At 44.3% G+C, this 15,408-nt stretch overlaps 2 protein-coding genes across 6 annotated transcripts in view; one reads left to right on the top strand and one right to left on the bottom strand.

Moving 5' to 3' along the window:
• Positions 1-15,408, bottom strand: part of Gwl (serine/threonine-protein kinase greatwall) — a 182,254-nt gene that overhangs the window by 66,078 nt on the left and 100,768 nt on the right. Inside the window, exon 4 of one of the 4 annotated variants that reach the window (XR_011733424.1) lies at positions 14,975-15,125. The exons of the other annotated variants lie outside the window; for them this stretch is intronic. The gene's annotated coding sequence lies outside the window, so the exon portion shown is untranslated. The remainder of the gene's footprint in view (positions 1-14,974; positions 15,126-15,408) is intronic. 4 annotated transcript variants of the gene reach the window in all.
• Positions 1-15,408, top strand: part of Grh (grainy head) — a 112,194-nt gene that overhangs the window by 21,306 nt on the left and 75,480 nt on the right. The window lies entirely within an intron of this gene.

Raw genomic sequence — 15,408 nt, 5'->3', positions numbered from 1 at the left:
GTCTTGTGGACAGATTTTAAATATATATACCACGCATGCGAAGTATTTACTTATAAAAGTAAACGCACGTTTTATTACAATCTGATTCGGCGTGTCTGTGAATTCCTTCGTTATATTACAATCTACAATAGCGTATTGCCGGTCTGCCTTAGTGCCTGTTTGCAAGAAATAGCACGCCAGCAGTTTAGCGTACAAAGCTTATTCTACAATGAACGCGGGGTCGCGTAACAGATCGTAAGACGCGAGGAGAGGTTTGCGCGCGCGGAGATCCGCGGGGGGACGCGGCACATTCAACTCCGCGCATTCTGGAGCGGAGTGACGTGCGTTCTGCGTCCCATTGTGGCACGGCCTTAGGCATAGAGGTCCGGCCATGATAATCCGATCGAGCATTGTGCGTGGTCGCGCCGCGCGGCGCGGCGCGTCGCGTCGCGTCGCCGCGTCATCCGGCGCAACGAGCGGACGAGCTCGTTCACCGTTCCCGCTCACCGAAGCGCGCGCGAGCGCGAGGAACGCGAGTAGGTGAGGAAGTAAGATATAAGGTAGGCCGATATAGGAGGACGCGAGGAACGTGCACGCACACCACGCTATCGCGCTCACGCACACTCGGACGCGCGGAACGGAGATAAGGAGAAAGAAGGAGCAACTGGAGGGCAGGAAGAAGGATGTCGGAGGGCAAGATGGCCGCCACAACGGCGCGGCGCGGTCCAGACCTCTACGGGGAAAAGCGTCGGACCTCCGCATCGTCGTCCGTCTCCCCTTTTAATTCCCACCGCCGTCCTTCGTCTGTACTTGGTGCCTTCTTCGTCCTCCTGCCCGTCCTCTCTCCTTGCCCTTTCTCGCCTCCTTACCCCTCTCGTTCCCTCTTTTCTGGCGCGGCAGCTCTCTCTCTCTCTCTCTTTCTTTCTTTCTCCCCTTCTGCCTCTCGCGCTTCTCTCGGCTGTTTTTCTCTCTTTCTCGCTCCGTTTCTGTCGCGCTCTCGCCGTCTCGGTCCCGCCAACAATGATTCTGCTCGTTCTCCAATACGCTCTCCCTCCTTCGGGCGATCGCCATGATGCCACGTGATCGAGGAGCGTTAGGCGTTTTATGCGAGCGGCTATCCAGAAAACCGGCGCAAAATCGCCGATTCGTACGTTTATCGAATTACGATGCTGCCTGTCGACAGACATCCACTTCTCCGTCTCTGTCCCTTCTGTTCGCGAGATTCCTCTTCTAGCAAAGGCGATAAAAACGCTCGGTTGCCGTGAATGTTCTGTCGATCGTGTCGATCAATAGGAATTCGTTAGGGAGAGATTAAGAAAAACTCTGAGGAGTTATAAGAATTTTTTAAAATTCATGATTCTAATACGTCATAGAAAATAAATCGCAATATTAATAATATAACGCTTATGCCGCAAGACCAAGCGCTAAAAAAATTTGCAATGTTTGTCGTACGATTAATATAAGATGGAGGACGAGGACTATATTATGGCTTAACAAAATCCATCTGTCCTTTCCCGATCTAATTCCTCGTGATTTTTTCATTCAATCACGCCTATATCAACTATCTTGTAACGTGACGATATCTCCGAGACGAGATAAGCAACCGAGAGGAAAGTAAGCAATTAGCGTGTCCGAGCGACGCGTCTCATCGGTAGATCGTTAATTAGGAAATTCCGCGAGAATTTCGATATTTTGCGTGTGCCCCTCTTTCACCCGTCGACGGCTCGACACGCCTAAAGATTGCGAGAGGAAATAATCGCGAAATCGAGCCGCGCGAGAGCGCGGTTTCATAATTATCGGCATCGCCTGAAATTATTAGTCATTAAAGTGTATTGTCGGCCGTGTCGGTCGGACGGAGATCGTAATTGCGCGCGTTATCTCGCGAAACACCGCGTGTGTCTAATGTCGAGAAACAACCGCGTTACGTTTCGTTTCGCTCGGACATAAGGAAATTAAAAAAAAAAATATCGATAATTGTGGTGATGAAAATGCGGGGAGAAACGCTCGAGCGTAAGCACTTTGGCGCGCGATATATCGCCGAGTAATCATCCCATATTATTTACATTCTTCAATCTGTGAGAGGCAATAATTTTTATGCGAGCAGTGTATTAAGATAATCGATGCATATGGTGTAATAATCGACGGGTTTCCTTCACTTCGCGACCGCCAATAAACATATTCGTATAATCAATTGTTGCGCACACGTACTTCGTTCTGATTATACAATGTTCGATGGTATTTTTAATAACTTTTTATAATATCTCGGCGCTTAGCACGTGTCTGCTTCTGCTCAATTGCTCGTACATCTCTTCACCATATTAATGTAATAGTCACGTAATCAGATATGTTTTGCATCGCGACAGGAAAAGAAAACATTGATCGACGCGATATATCAGTTTTACAAATCGATCAGGTTACAGAAGCAGCTCCCGGGTTTAAGAGCCCCGCGTCCGCCTTAACTGATTGTATTATATTAATTACAGCGCGCGATATCGACAGCTGGAATTAGATCGAGGAAACGCCGTAATCGAGCGAGAGGGAGTGTCACAGAGGCCGTTTGTCGTCGGGCGCGCATTAATTCGTACAATTTCGCGGTCCGCGATCGCGTCGCGGCGGAAGGGATAATTGCGGTCGGTTCGCGCTATCTATCTAGGAACGCGATCGAGACTCGGCATGACTTTTTGCTCGCCGTCGAACGGGCGATCGAAAAGCGATCGTGGAAATATACTGCGAGCTCACTCGGCGGAGAGTCCGCGAGTCCCGCGAGTCCGGTCGTCAGATACACGTAATAACACCCTTTAACGCGGTACACGCTTGGCAATAATGTTGCAATGCGTCGGGTCCCTGGTGGGTTCCGACGGGGCCCCCGACGCGATGCGGCACGGCCGCGTGTACCGGCGCTCGAAGGAGGTAGCGGACGCGCCTCCGCCTTCTAAGTCCGGACGGACGTCCAATAAGTGATTTCACGGCAACGAACTCTCTCGGCGCGCGGAGCGAATTCCCCCCTTCGATCGGCGCGGAAAACCGGCGCATTCCCTATCCATCTGTCTGGATTCGCGTTTCGCTTTGCTCTCGTTGCCGTGCCGCGTTATTCCGAGCGTAACACGGGTGTCTTGCCCGCGCTGATTGCGACTTGCCCGATAAACGGCAGTATCGCGGTCTCGCTCGATTTGAGATTACGCTCCGCGTCTCTTTTTTTTTCCCCTCTCCTACGCTGCCATCGATCGTATATTATTATACCGCATGTTATTACGCTCGCCATTAGATCTGCTCGCTCAGACAGAAGTTCAGTGAACCGTAGATCTAATAATCTAACTTTGATACTCCACAAAAAATATAGTGCAATTTAAAGCATAATTGTTTTTATTGTAATTAGAAAGGTATTTAGAATGTGAAAAACTCTCTGAAATCAAAAATGTCACTTTAAGTCGGATAACGTTTCTCATATTCAAATCTTAAGATTTCTCCTAACCTCTAAATATAATTACCCACGATTGTTAATCTTATAGGCGAACAATGCCACTCTTTAGTCACTCTTCATTGTCATCAATTGATCGTGACCGTTTGCAACGACCACATGTCATATAAACCTAATACGAAAAATGTGTTAATACAAAAAATTAATTATCATAATAATATTATTGCGTACTAATACTTGAATATGTATATTGCATTATTATTCCCTCTCGTGTTCTCGAGGCAAAAAGTTCAGAAAAACGTCAGTTGAGGTGAAATCATCAGCGTGTTCGCGGAGCGCACGCGGCCCAAAGGCAAAAATTTAATAACGGCTTTCCCGATCGCTGGACGTCCGCAATGATCGGCGGCATTACTATCCTTCCATGCTTGGTTCTATATTTTTTCCCATCATTAATATTAATGATTTAATAACAGCTGTTATTACGATTTATTACACCACGCTCTGCGCGTGATGTTATCTGCAGTTATATCAACGACTCTCTCGTTGCCTAAAGTGTCCCGATTGTCGTGGCGAGCTTATATGCAACGCAATTATTGATACGCGAAAATATTTACACGATTGATATATCGAACCTCGCAGTAATTTACTTCCATTGATGTCTTAAGCGCATTTCGCTGAATGGCGATCGTAGTACTTGTCAAAATCTGACGCACAGTTACAAATCGTAGAAGCCATAGACACACTCCGGGCTTCAAGTTTGATTAATAATCCTACGTGCTAATATAAATCAATAGATGTCGGACGTTAATCTGCCAATCGGTTCGCGGTCGTGAACTTAATAACACCTATCCCGGTGGGATACTCCATAAACATAACGATCGTTACCATTTCATCGACAGTTGTCGCTCAAACGAAGGAATTCGCGAGCGACCCTTGAACGACTCCTCGAAAGTCGAGATAATCGAAGGGAATGAGCGAAGGAAAAATCACCTACGACGACTTAAACGGTAAAAGGGAGAAAGAAAAGAGACGCGTTTATCGTGGGTTTGTTAATGAGAGCGCCAGCCGATAATCGATCGATTCGAGATAAGCTTGTTAACGAATCGAAACGCGTTACCCTCGATTTACCACAATTTTCGCGGCAGCCGTTTCACACGCCGCGATATATCATCGGTGTCCCGGCGATCGATATCCATCGGCCACGATAATTATCGGTGTTCGTCGTGGCGCGTCGCCTGTGGAATACTTTACAGCCGCCATGCACTTACCGGCGCAATTATAGAGGTGGTTAATGAATGAACGAGAAATTGGCGCGACCGCGTGTATTTCATAACCGACGGTCGTAATTAATAAAATCGCATTTGCGAGCGAGCCGGCGCGATTCGACCGGCGCACTCTCGGCGCCCTGCTCGATATTCAAATGCACCGGTCGCATTTCTCATAAAGGGGGAAAACCCTGCGATTAAGGAAAACTTGCTCCGGCATCTCGTTCAATCAGTACTTACGATTATAGCGATCAGAGGCGGAAATGGAGACGAGAAAAATGTCAACTGGGAAGATACGGACAGATAATCGATTTAAGTTAAGCGATATCGCGCTAGAGGAATGTAAATGAGGGATTATTTACCTAAGAGATTCGATAAGATTATCGCAGATTTATGTCAATGAATTCCGATGCGCTATTCAGCAAGATGGAATCTATTCGTAATGAAAATGCAATCTTTTCCTGAGGCTACTAAAATATTTTTCGTGTTTCTGCACGCACATTAATCGTAAAGATATCTTGTAAAGTGATGCGTCAATTCGTAAATACAATGAGAATTTCGAGTGTGTGCGCGAATGCCGCGTGGAGACGACGAAAACAAACGTGCGCGTGATGGACAAAACGAAATGGAGAGGAGAGAAAAAGTCAGATCCCGAAGAGCGTTTTTGCTCGAGGCGGCAATAAACGTTTGTCATTCGAATTCGGAAATGCGCAGGTGATTCAACAGTGGCCCTAAAATAAACGTGATGCGCCGCCACGGCTGTCTGAGATTTCGGTCTTAAATTTCGGCAAGTCACGTTAATCGCAGGTCGTGAATTTTTTTTTCGGGACAAACCCCACGTCTCTGACGCAAACACAAATTCAATTTTTTCTATTTTTTACCTTTCATACCGTTAAGAATCTGATCAAATGTCACAAGAGATACAATATATGACAGTTAAAAAATAGCCATCACTGATTATGCAAAGTACAAAAAAATACAACTTACATTGTAATTAAAAATATCTGACATAAATACAAATACGCGTTGTTAAATTCAAATTTATTTTACTCAATTATCATATATCTGTAATATCAATTAGTTTTCTTAGCCTTGTTATTCCCATCAATTCTTCTAAATGTGACAATCTAAATCAGCGCAAATATTTTTCCGAAAAAATCAGAAGAATTAAAGACATACAGATCAGATGAAAGTAAAAGCATCGAAGTCGTGCCGGTGATAACTGGTTTATGGCACGAGACTAAGGATAACAGCACGAGATAGGGTACAGTTTCATTCATGGATATCTGAGATATCGCTCGAAAATCGGCGAAGCGGCAGCGGCGCGACTCGGCGCATATAATGATTATCTTAACCCGGTCTTCGTAAGGTTAATGATCGCCTAAGGGTCGCGTTAAAACACCCTCGACGCGGTTAGCGCCTCGAAGAAACGAGACGGATGGCGGAGCGATGGAGAAAGACGGGCAAACGAGAAATGAGAGAGAGAGCGAGAGAAACAGACTCGTGTGCAGAACAAGTGCAGGCCTGGTCTCGGCGGCTGCAGGCGGGCAGACAGGTTGTCCAGATTCCACGGAAGGTCGTTTGCTTTGCTTACCGCGGGTCGCGAGAGGCAGTCTCGAACGCCGAGCACTTCGGCGTCCAACCGTAGTACCTAGGAGCGGGAAGGAGCAAGAGCGAAGGAGAGACGCGGACGAGTGAGCGAGCGAGCGAGCGAGGAGAAACGGACGGCACAGGTCGGACGGAGAGAATCGGCCGCGAGTAGGAGACGCGCGGTGACACGTGCACGCGCGCGCGCGTGTGTTTACACGCGACTCCGCAGCACTCGGAGAACAAACGTATGCGTTTTCCCGTCATCCGTCGTTCCTTTGCTCAGTCATCTTTACATTTTTCTCTCTTTTCTCCGCGTATTGATCCACGAGTGTAACCAGACCTCTCTCGCTGACGCGCTCGGTCTATGACCTGGTCTCGCATACTCCAACGGCCTTTGTGAATAGCTGATTCGTACATATGTGTGGATACTCGTATATGTGAGCGTGCTCGTATCGCGCGAGACGAAGATCTGTTTTTCTCAAATCGTATCTCGAATTGCAGGCATTGAAACAGTTAATCGTTTTGGCAAAGATCAGAATAAAGTATCATCATTTTTGAATGATATTTACTTATGCATATTTTTAATTTTTTTCTCTCTTTCAACATTGCGAACAAATAACCGAAGCAGTTATTTTAATCGCTAGATAATGTTTCAGATATCCATATTTCTTCAGAGTTTAAATTCTTACAGACTAATTAATATTAATGATAGTTTCTCATAACTTGTAAATCAGAAACTTTCATCTTTTTTTCGCGACCAAAAACTATTCTAAGAATAACTTTCGTTTTGTGTTAACATTAAACCGGATGAATATTTGACCTAAATTTCTGTACAGAAAATTTTCACATTTGAATAATGAGAGCGAGTAAAAAACACAATTCTTCGTATATCTGTAACGTCGAGAATTGGATCTACCGAAATTATACACGGTTTCAATCCCTATATCTCGAAGCTCCCGACAGGAGAAAAGAGGATTCAGCGGACATCGGATACCCAACTCTCAGCTGGTTCTCCACGTTGACTGCCGTCAGACCGGAGAAAGCTCCGTGTGGGCTTATATGCGTGCGCAATTTGCGTGTGTCGCTCACGGATTATTCGCGCATGGGTGCTCCCGTGTGCTGCACGTGGTATACCGGCGCACGCTCGTATCCGGGCGGGTTCATGGGTGTGTTTCTCTACACTCCTGCTCCGTGGAATTCTTTATGGGATCTATCCGCGGATTGCTTCCCGGATACTGAACAAACGCCAAGTTCTCCGGTTGTCACGAAAGATCGTTAGAGCGACACGGCGTTCTCCCGTCCGAGAAATCGAGCAAAATTGCACGTTTATTTTGCGAAAGCGGATTATTATTGCTTTAAAAGCAAATACGCAATTTGTCTCACATAACAATATTACGTAATGTAGGCACGGTACGATAGGTAATGATTATAATAATAAAACTTATAGTTTATTCGAACAAGAAGACAGCTGTGAAATATCACTCGTGTATTTTCTTTAAAAAACGCGCATGCTGGCGATCTGCAAATAATATCAACTCGGAGAAACGACGGTTAAAGGAAATAGTCGATAGGATTTAATGAGTAAATATAATCTACCATCGAGAGAGAGAGACATCTCCTTTATCATGGATTAATAGTGAATTACGATCATTAATCAGGGCGTAGAATTTAGATAGCATAACTTGACGGTGCAAGTTGCGTCATATGCGAATCTGGTTCCAATAGAAACTCTCGCGGCGAGAGAGGGCTATCTTTTCACGGTGGCTGAGCGCTGCCGCCGGTAGTGATATACAGAATTAAGGTCGGTTCTCTACGTCAGTCACACATACAAAAAAAGCGTTCCTTCAGACACATTTCATTTTCGTCTCATTCTCAGCCGATGAGTGCCACACTCAATGAGGAAGAATTCAACGCTAGCGAAGTAGGCAGGCAAGGCAGGTCGGGGTGGTAGAAAGAGAGAGGCAGCTGATGTCCACGGTCGGATCTACGGTCAGGTTGCTTTTTTAGCCGTCGCTTGAACGACAGCCACGAAGAGAGCACAATCGGCCGGAATTAGCGAGCCTTGTGCTATCTCGCGCATTGTTAGCTCGGAGCGGCGTGCACACACGCGTATATATAACGTGCGTGCGCGTGCATATCGGCTCACGCCCTCGGAGACATCGCCGTCGCCGTCGCCGTCGTCCTCGCGAGCGCGCGAGCAGCTGTTTTTCTCGCGTCACACGAAGAGGAATGCCTTTGATTTACGACGGTTGCACTCGCGCGCGACGATTGCAACTTTGCATGCCGGCGAGTGGAAGAGAGTGTGGGAAGGGGTGGTTTTTATCGCCCCCACCTTCCGGATGGGCGTACGCTCGTTAGCCCGCAACTGCGTGATAACAACATCACGCATAATTATGCGATTTGCACATTTGAGCGACTCCGCATTTTTTTACCCACGCTACTTTTCATAAATCTCCTGTAAGTTTCTACTGACTGTTGAGCTTCTTCTTTTTGGGAAGTCGTGTTCACGCGAAATGCTGGATGGTGACGTGCTACGTGTTTGCAACAAAAATAAGTTAATACCATGATTTTCTACCATCAAAAGTATCCTCTAATTTTGTAACCGCTCAAATATAACGATGTTATAGGAATACCACAAAGGACAAAAATTACAATTGGTATACTTTCTTTGACTGTTATATATAGCTGTCTCTTTGTTGAAGATGTGAATAAATAGCATAAAAGCAGTCATTGATGAACGCTAAAGATAATATCATATTTTCTCTACGTCATAAGTCAACTTTTTCCTTTTTTTTTAATTACGATTTTTAAAACTCGTCTCTCGATGATTGTAGTTATTTTCCATTTAAATGTCTCATGCAATCTGAAGTACATGATGGCTTAGAAAACAGATTTGAACAGATTCGTAATTATAAGTGAACGGAAGTATAATTGCAAGCAGGATGCAAAGAGTTAGGTAGAGACGGTTGATAATTTGAAAGATGCACGTACGTATAACGAGAACGTAATAGTATGTAATTATATATTGATGATTTTATCTTGGACAATTATCGTATATTATGCGCTATAAACAACATGCGAGGCTCAAATCCTACTTCGATCTCGAAGCTGAAATCGAAATGCTCAATCGATTAAACCTTGAACGATGTGTTTATATTTAAAGTCAATAGTTTCGCTAAACTGATAGGAACTTGCATAAGTTGTTTTTACGTTCGTTATTTTAAATTCCCCTGTTACACTTATAAATCCACATTATTCTACATATTTTACATTACATGGACACTCAATCTTTATTAAACAATTAGAAACGTCGCTTTAATTGTCATCTCAATTTTGTATACGGACTCTAAGGGTTTCGTCAGTTGCGTAAATCGTCCTTGATAATCGATAAACTATTATATTAAACGTATACATTTATTTATAGATTATCTCAAATGAAATGAGATTCCGGTTAACATTCGCAAAACAAGAACGTTCAGATCGGTCTAACGCCATGTTCGGTAACGATCGCGAGTCACGAAAGATTACGAATTCAAGTGCGTGTTTAACGGCTGCCATGGATCTCCGCTTTACGATCCATAACTCAGCTGCCACGTTTCCCCCATAAACAGCCCGATAACAGAGACTCGGAATTAATCGTGAAATCGTGAATCTCTCTCTCTCTCTCGCCGGCCGATCTCTTTCTTATCTCGCGCACTCGAGCCGAGTTGCTACACGATCAAGTTGTCGCGATCGGCGCGCAATGACGTTTGTCGGATCTCGTCTTACCGATCGCCACTGAACTCGTCGGATTAGTCTAACGATCGCACGCTCTATCACCGGCGCTAAAACGGCTTCGCGATTACGATGCGATAACACGCGGTCGTGTCAGGGCTCGCTTCTTAAAACGGCTCGGGATACTCGTCTCGCTATATCGCACGCGTCTAATCGATACTTCGATCTCCCGACGGTCTTCCAGAGCTTAATTACTCCGTAGAATCTTCGTGTACAAATGCTTATTAACCGTGTGTCAACACGAACACGCTGAACGCAGGTCCATCGCGTAACGGACAGAATATCTATTTCTGTCTCTATTCCGTAAGAGTTCCACAATTTCTCACGTTCGGTAATCAGAATTCGTGCCCAAATAAATTTTGTTTATTATAAATAAATCTTCACAAAGTTGTGCCTATATCACCGCATATGATTAACTATTCTTAGAAATTTTGATGTAAATTTCGTAAGTGGCCACTCGATCTCCAAATCGATTAACTCTCACGTTCACTTATAATGTAAATGTATTCAAAGAGCTACGTAATTTCTGCTTCGATGCGATAAAGTTCTCACGCGAATCTCAAGAATCATCTTAAAAATCAAGATTGTGAAGAGAAACAGTTTGTCGCGCGTTTCTGTTTGTATTTGAATTAAACGATGAAGCAACACGAAACTCTTTAAAACGACGAAAGCAGCTTTGGAGTAAAAACTTTGTCGCAATATCTTAACGATCGCGCTTCAGCGGCGAGTTGGCTTTGCAATTACCTCGCGATAAGTATTATCTATGCGTGTGTCGCATTATTTCCCGAACCCGCATAACCGTAAGTATATATAGGCGCAAGAGTTCGCCCGCTAACGAGAATGCCTACCTTTTACAGAGGATTCCACGTGTCTCGCTCTCTCTGCGCGCCGTTTCTTCCTCTCAATACTTTCAAAGATAATCGGAGATCTTAGATTTTCATAAACGAAACTGACGCGCCGTGACGCTTAAACGTAATTTAATAAATTCCGTAGCGTCTGCGCCGCGGATTAGCTTGAAAATCGCGCGACCGTATCGACGACAATAAAACGCACACCGGCAATTATGTCACGATAAGTTGCGGTGCATCGGCAACGAGTTTTATCTTTAGTGTCGGTCGGAGTGCTTACGTTCGGTCATTTCAGCGAAGCATATCGCCGGTAGGACCTCTTTGTCAACGAGGATGCGCATACGCGAACGCAAATGTCTGCGAACGTGGAAGGAACGCGATCTCTCTCCGTGAACGCGAGATACGCTCTCGCCCTTCGTTTATAAAGCAATTTATTTCGGGGATCCAGCAACATCCCCGGGCGCTTTTATCTTAATGCGCGAGAATGGGTTCGCTAATTGCCCCTCTTTGTGTACTAATCGCCCCCCGTAAAACGTGATTGCATCTAAGGTCTACATGGTTTATTAAATAACGGCAATCTCAGATTGCTTTAAAAAATATATACTGAACGAAATGGATACGACGACCCCCCGTGGGACGATAGCCTTGCATTTTTGTCCTATCGACTATGAGAATATCGTACTTATAACAAACTTTTATCAATTAAACAATTTATATGGTTATCAGGTCTACATGTTGTACGATTTTATGACCGCCAATAATCTCTTCTTATATATGCACTAAGAGACGAAAGTACATCTTTTGACATACTTGACCAATAATTTCTTTGGAAATAAATCTGTTTAACATATATAAATGTTTAAAACGTGATGAGGTGATATTGATACCTAGCATTATAATAATTATTTTAAATTGGCATTATATTGATTATTTTATAATATGTTTCTTTTATTTTCTGCTTCCGCGGCATGCGGAACATCTTGACACGAGAAAAGGAAGATTCAGGACAGAGAAAGGTTCAATTGAATGAATCAATCTATTCCTAACGCAACATAGTTCGCACATTAGAAAGTCACAACCCGGGGTCAAGCCGTTCAAATTGCATCATAATGTTGCAAGTCCGATAAAGTGCATACGACAGCTATTCATTTAGATAATAGACGTATACATGCTAACTATCGCGTAGCAAAGCATAGACAAAAGCAAAGCGCTTCTCGATGAAAGATACAGTTTACCGGAGTTAAAAGCATGTTCGCTCGTGACATTTGATCTCAAAATATATTCTGTCTAGGCCTCCCGACCTCTCCGTGACGTATTAGAAAGTCATTATACCAAGTTTTCCCTAACACAAACTTATTCCGCGGCGTTCTATAGAAATTTCTGATCGCTCTATCAAAAACAATGCTATCAATCACGAACAGGCGTGCAGGAACAAAGATGTCAGACGAACTGTTAATGCATACGCGAGTCGAATACGTTACATGAGTTATGATGTAGTCGGAGAAAACGTGAGTCTAACTTGCCAAACTCTCGAAACATCCGCAATTAGATATTCATCGTATATTTAAATCGACTTTTGATTTATTCGCTTCGCCTTTAATTGGTTACCGAAATCGCTTCTATATATAACTGAAATTTGGAATAACAATCTCTAATCCTCTTCTTGACATTTTTAATTGTCACAAAGTATTAGAGAAGGAAAGAGTGGGAATATATTAAAATTTTCCATGTATTTTTGTATTTATACACCAATTAATTTCAAAAGAGAACGGTCGAGCTAACACCGCGGATATTCGCACGTATTCGGTATATTTTTAAGAAATCTCCCGCCTTTCTCTCCTATCCCTTCCTCTTCCTCCGTCATCGTCGACGATCCCCGATCGATCTCGCGACGTCCTTCCGAGGAACTCGCTCGATCCGCCTCCAGATATCTCTCGCTGCGTACACGCAACGCGACACGCGTGTATGCGTGCTCGCGGACGCGTGTATCAGCGGCGCAATGGAGAAATGGAAGTATACCTAACCTGAGCCTAAGCCTATCTATCGTGTGGAGAACCTAACCGTGTGCCCGATAGAAGGAGCGAGAAAGAGAGGAGAGAGAGAGAGAGAGAGAGAGAGAAAGAGAGAGAGCAAAGAAACGACGCCGAGGAGGAGTGCGTGCCTTGCCTCGCGGAGAGAAGGCAAGGGAAGAGAAAAAGAGAGTAGAGCGGAGACAGGGCGTGGTCCAGCCTTGCTCTTACTTATAATTATATTTATTCGCACAGCGTACGTATGCGGCTATAGCCATTGATATACGATCGCAGCGAGGTCTCGGCTTACCGCGGTGAGAGCCGACGTTACACCGCAGTGCGCTGGAAAAAAGGGGGGCCGAAGGGGGACGGGCGTCGCGATTTCGGCATTGAATGAGGACGAGTGCACAGGTGTAACGAACGCAATGACGAGGAGTTTAACTCTTAAGTAACATGCTCTCTTTCGACTGATACGGTCCTTCAGGATCTCTAATTCTCTAGGGTGTTCAGTTTTGGTTGAAAAAAAATTTTAGAGAAAAAATGCCGCTTGAACAAAGGGATTTTAATTTTATACTGAAATGACTTTGCTGCATAGCTTATATTTCATAAACAAAAGATAAGGAACTTAAATTTCTTAAATTATTAATTCATCTGCATAATTTATTTATTATTCAATTATTTCTTAATACATAATTCCAAGCTACTTAATTTTTTGCGATCAAAAAAATTTTTCATGTTAATTTTAATAAAAATAAAGGCAAGTCTCTCTAATTCGAATATCCTTAATTCGCGCATTCCTTTGGGTGCTGGACCGTTCTCGAGATATAACGACGAGATATGGAAAAAGAAAAGGACGAAGTTCGCGGTCGGTCGTAAAAATCGCAGAACGCTCTCTCGCTTGAGATAAGGGAGGCCTTGATCTTTCTCGGATTTTGGATTTATGGCGGGTGACCGATACACGGCGAATTATATACGGAACGAGTGTTTGTCTTGAAGGCCACGACGACAATTTAAGTAAGTTCTAGCTGTTTTGAAGAGCTACGACTTCTCGGTCACGCTTAAACTCTCCCGGCCGGAGTGAAAATTGCTTCGGTTTTATCGGACCTTACCGATGTCTTAATAATAACGGTCTGCCGCGCGCTGCTGAAAGGCATAAACGTAACGGCCGGTATCATAGTAATTTGAACATCATCTTAAATGCAATGAAGCTGGGTATTTTAATGGGCCGCACATTATTAGCGCGCGCGCGCGCGGCTACTCTACGAGCCTGCGCACCTGAATCACAATTCTTTCATATTTTATGTATCCGTAAGCACGCGGTAAATCCGGTTAAAAGTATCACTTACTTCGCCCGCGTTTCTTTCCTGAAAACGTTGTAAAACACCGGTTATTAGCGGTAATAAACTGTTACGAGCGTGCAGCGCTTTTCGACGCGCTTGCATGCAGAATGTTAGGCGGCTCCCGTGTAATCCAGGATGATCGCGATTGTTGCCTGAGGCAATAATCCGATACTGGAATAATTATCGGGACGATTAATATTTAGTCGTGCTTAGCACTTAATTTATCACTCGTGAAAATGGCTTCGATTTATCACGGTTGATGGAGTGACGGAAATCTGCTAGTTTTGCGCACGACCGCGAACGATCCGCCGCGCGCGCCGTCGCGCAATTGGCGGCACTTTTGCATTTTTCTTTTTGTCGAGACTCCTAATGGGATGCACGAAGACGATCCTCTAGCGCGCGCAAGCAGCTTGCGCGCTTCAAAGAAGAGGGACAGCGAGCAGTTAGGGGCAGAGATCAAAAGAGAAAAAAGAGTTCCGAGAAGGTTTGTGAGCATTGACCATCGGGTATACTGCCACCGTTCCAGGTGGTACTCATATACAAATTATGGTAATGACCGATCGATTCCCTCTAGCTCGTCACTCTCCTTCGTTTCTCTCTCGCTTTTTTCCTCCTGTCTACCCCATACACGTTTCTACCTCCTTGCGCTCGCATCGACGTTGAACCCTCGTTGCATCACGAGGCCGTTGCTGCCCTTGTGCATTCGCGCGCAATTAGCCCCGTATTTCTCTCATATACGCCGGACTTAGCTTTGATATTTTGATCCAATGCGTAACGCGATACACGGATGCGGTTCGTTCTTACGGTGGGACGCTTCGATATTATCGGAGTATCGGATGCTCCTCTGTCTCAGAGACGGCGGGTATTCTTGGATATTTTAATTTCAATAGCAGTCATCGATTCTGGAATCAGATAGGGAATATCGAGGGTCAGGAACTGTGGATAAAAATATCTCGCAAGTGACAGTTACAAAACATATATTTTGTAAATATATTACAAAAATTTAATTGAAATCATAAATTAACAATTCAATTGAAATTAGAATTTGTCTTCAAGCATTCTCGAAGCATTCGTGAGACAAAATAGATACATGGAATTAATCCTTGAAAAAAAAACGGATTAATGCGCTTTTCTCCCATCACTTTAGTTAATTGTCTTAAATTTGATTAATCTATTGTTGCAAGA

The sequence above is a fragment of the Temnothorax longispinosus genome, chromosome 8 (genome assembly GCF_030848805.1).
Source record: "Temnothorax longispinosus isolate EJ_2023e chromosome 8, Tlon_JGU_v1, whole genome shotgun sequence".
In the NCBI taxonomy this organism is placed as follows: Eukaryota; Metazoa; Arthropoda; class Insecta; order Hymenoptera; family Formicidae; genus Temnothorax; species Temnothorax longispinosus.
The sequence above is the reverse complement of the archived record's forward strand: the minus strand, read 5'-3'. Positions and strand labels throughout refer to the sequence as shown.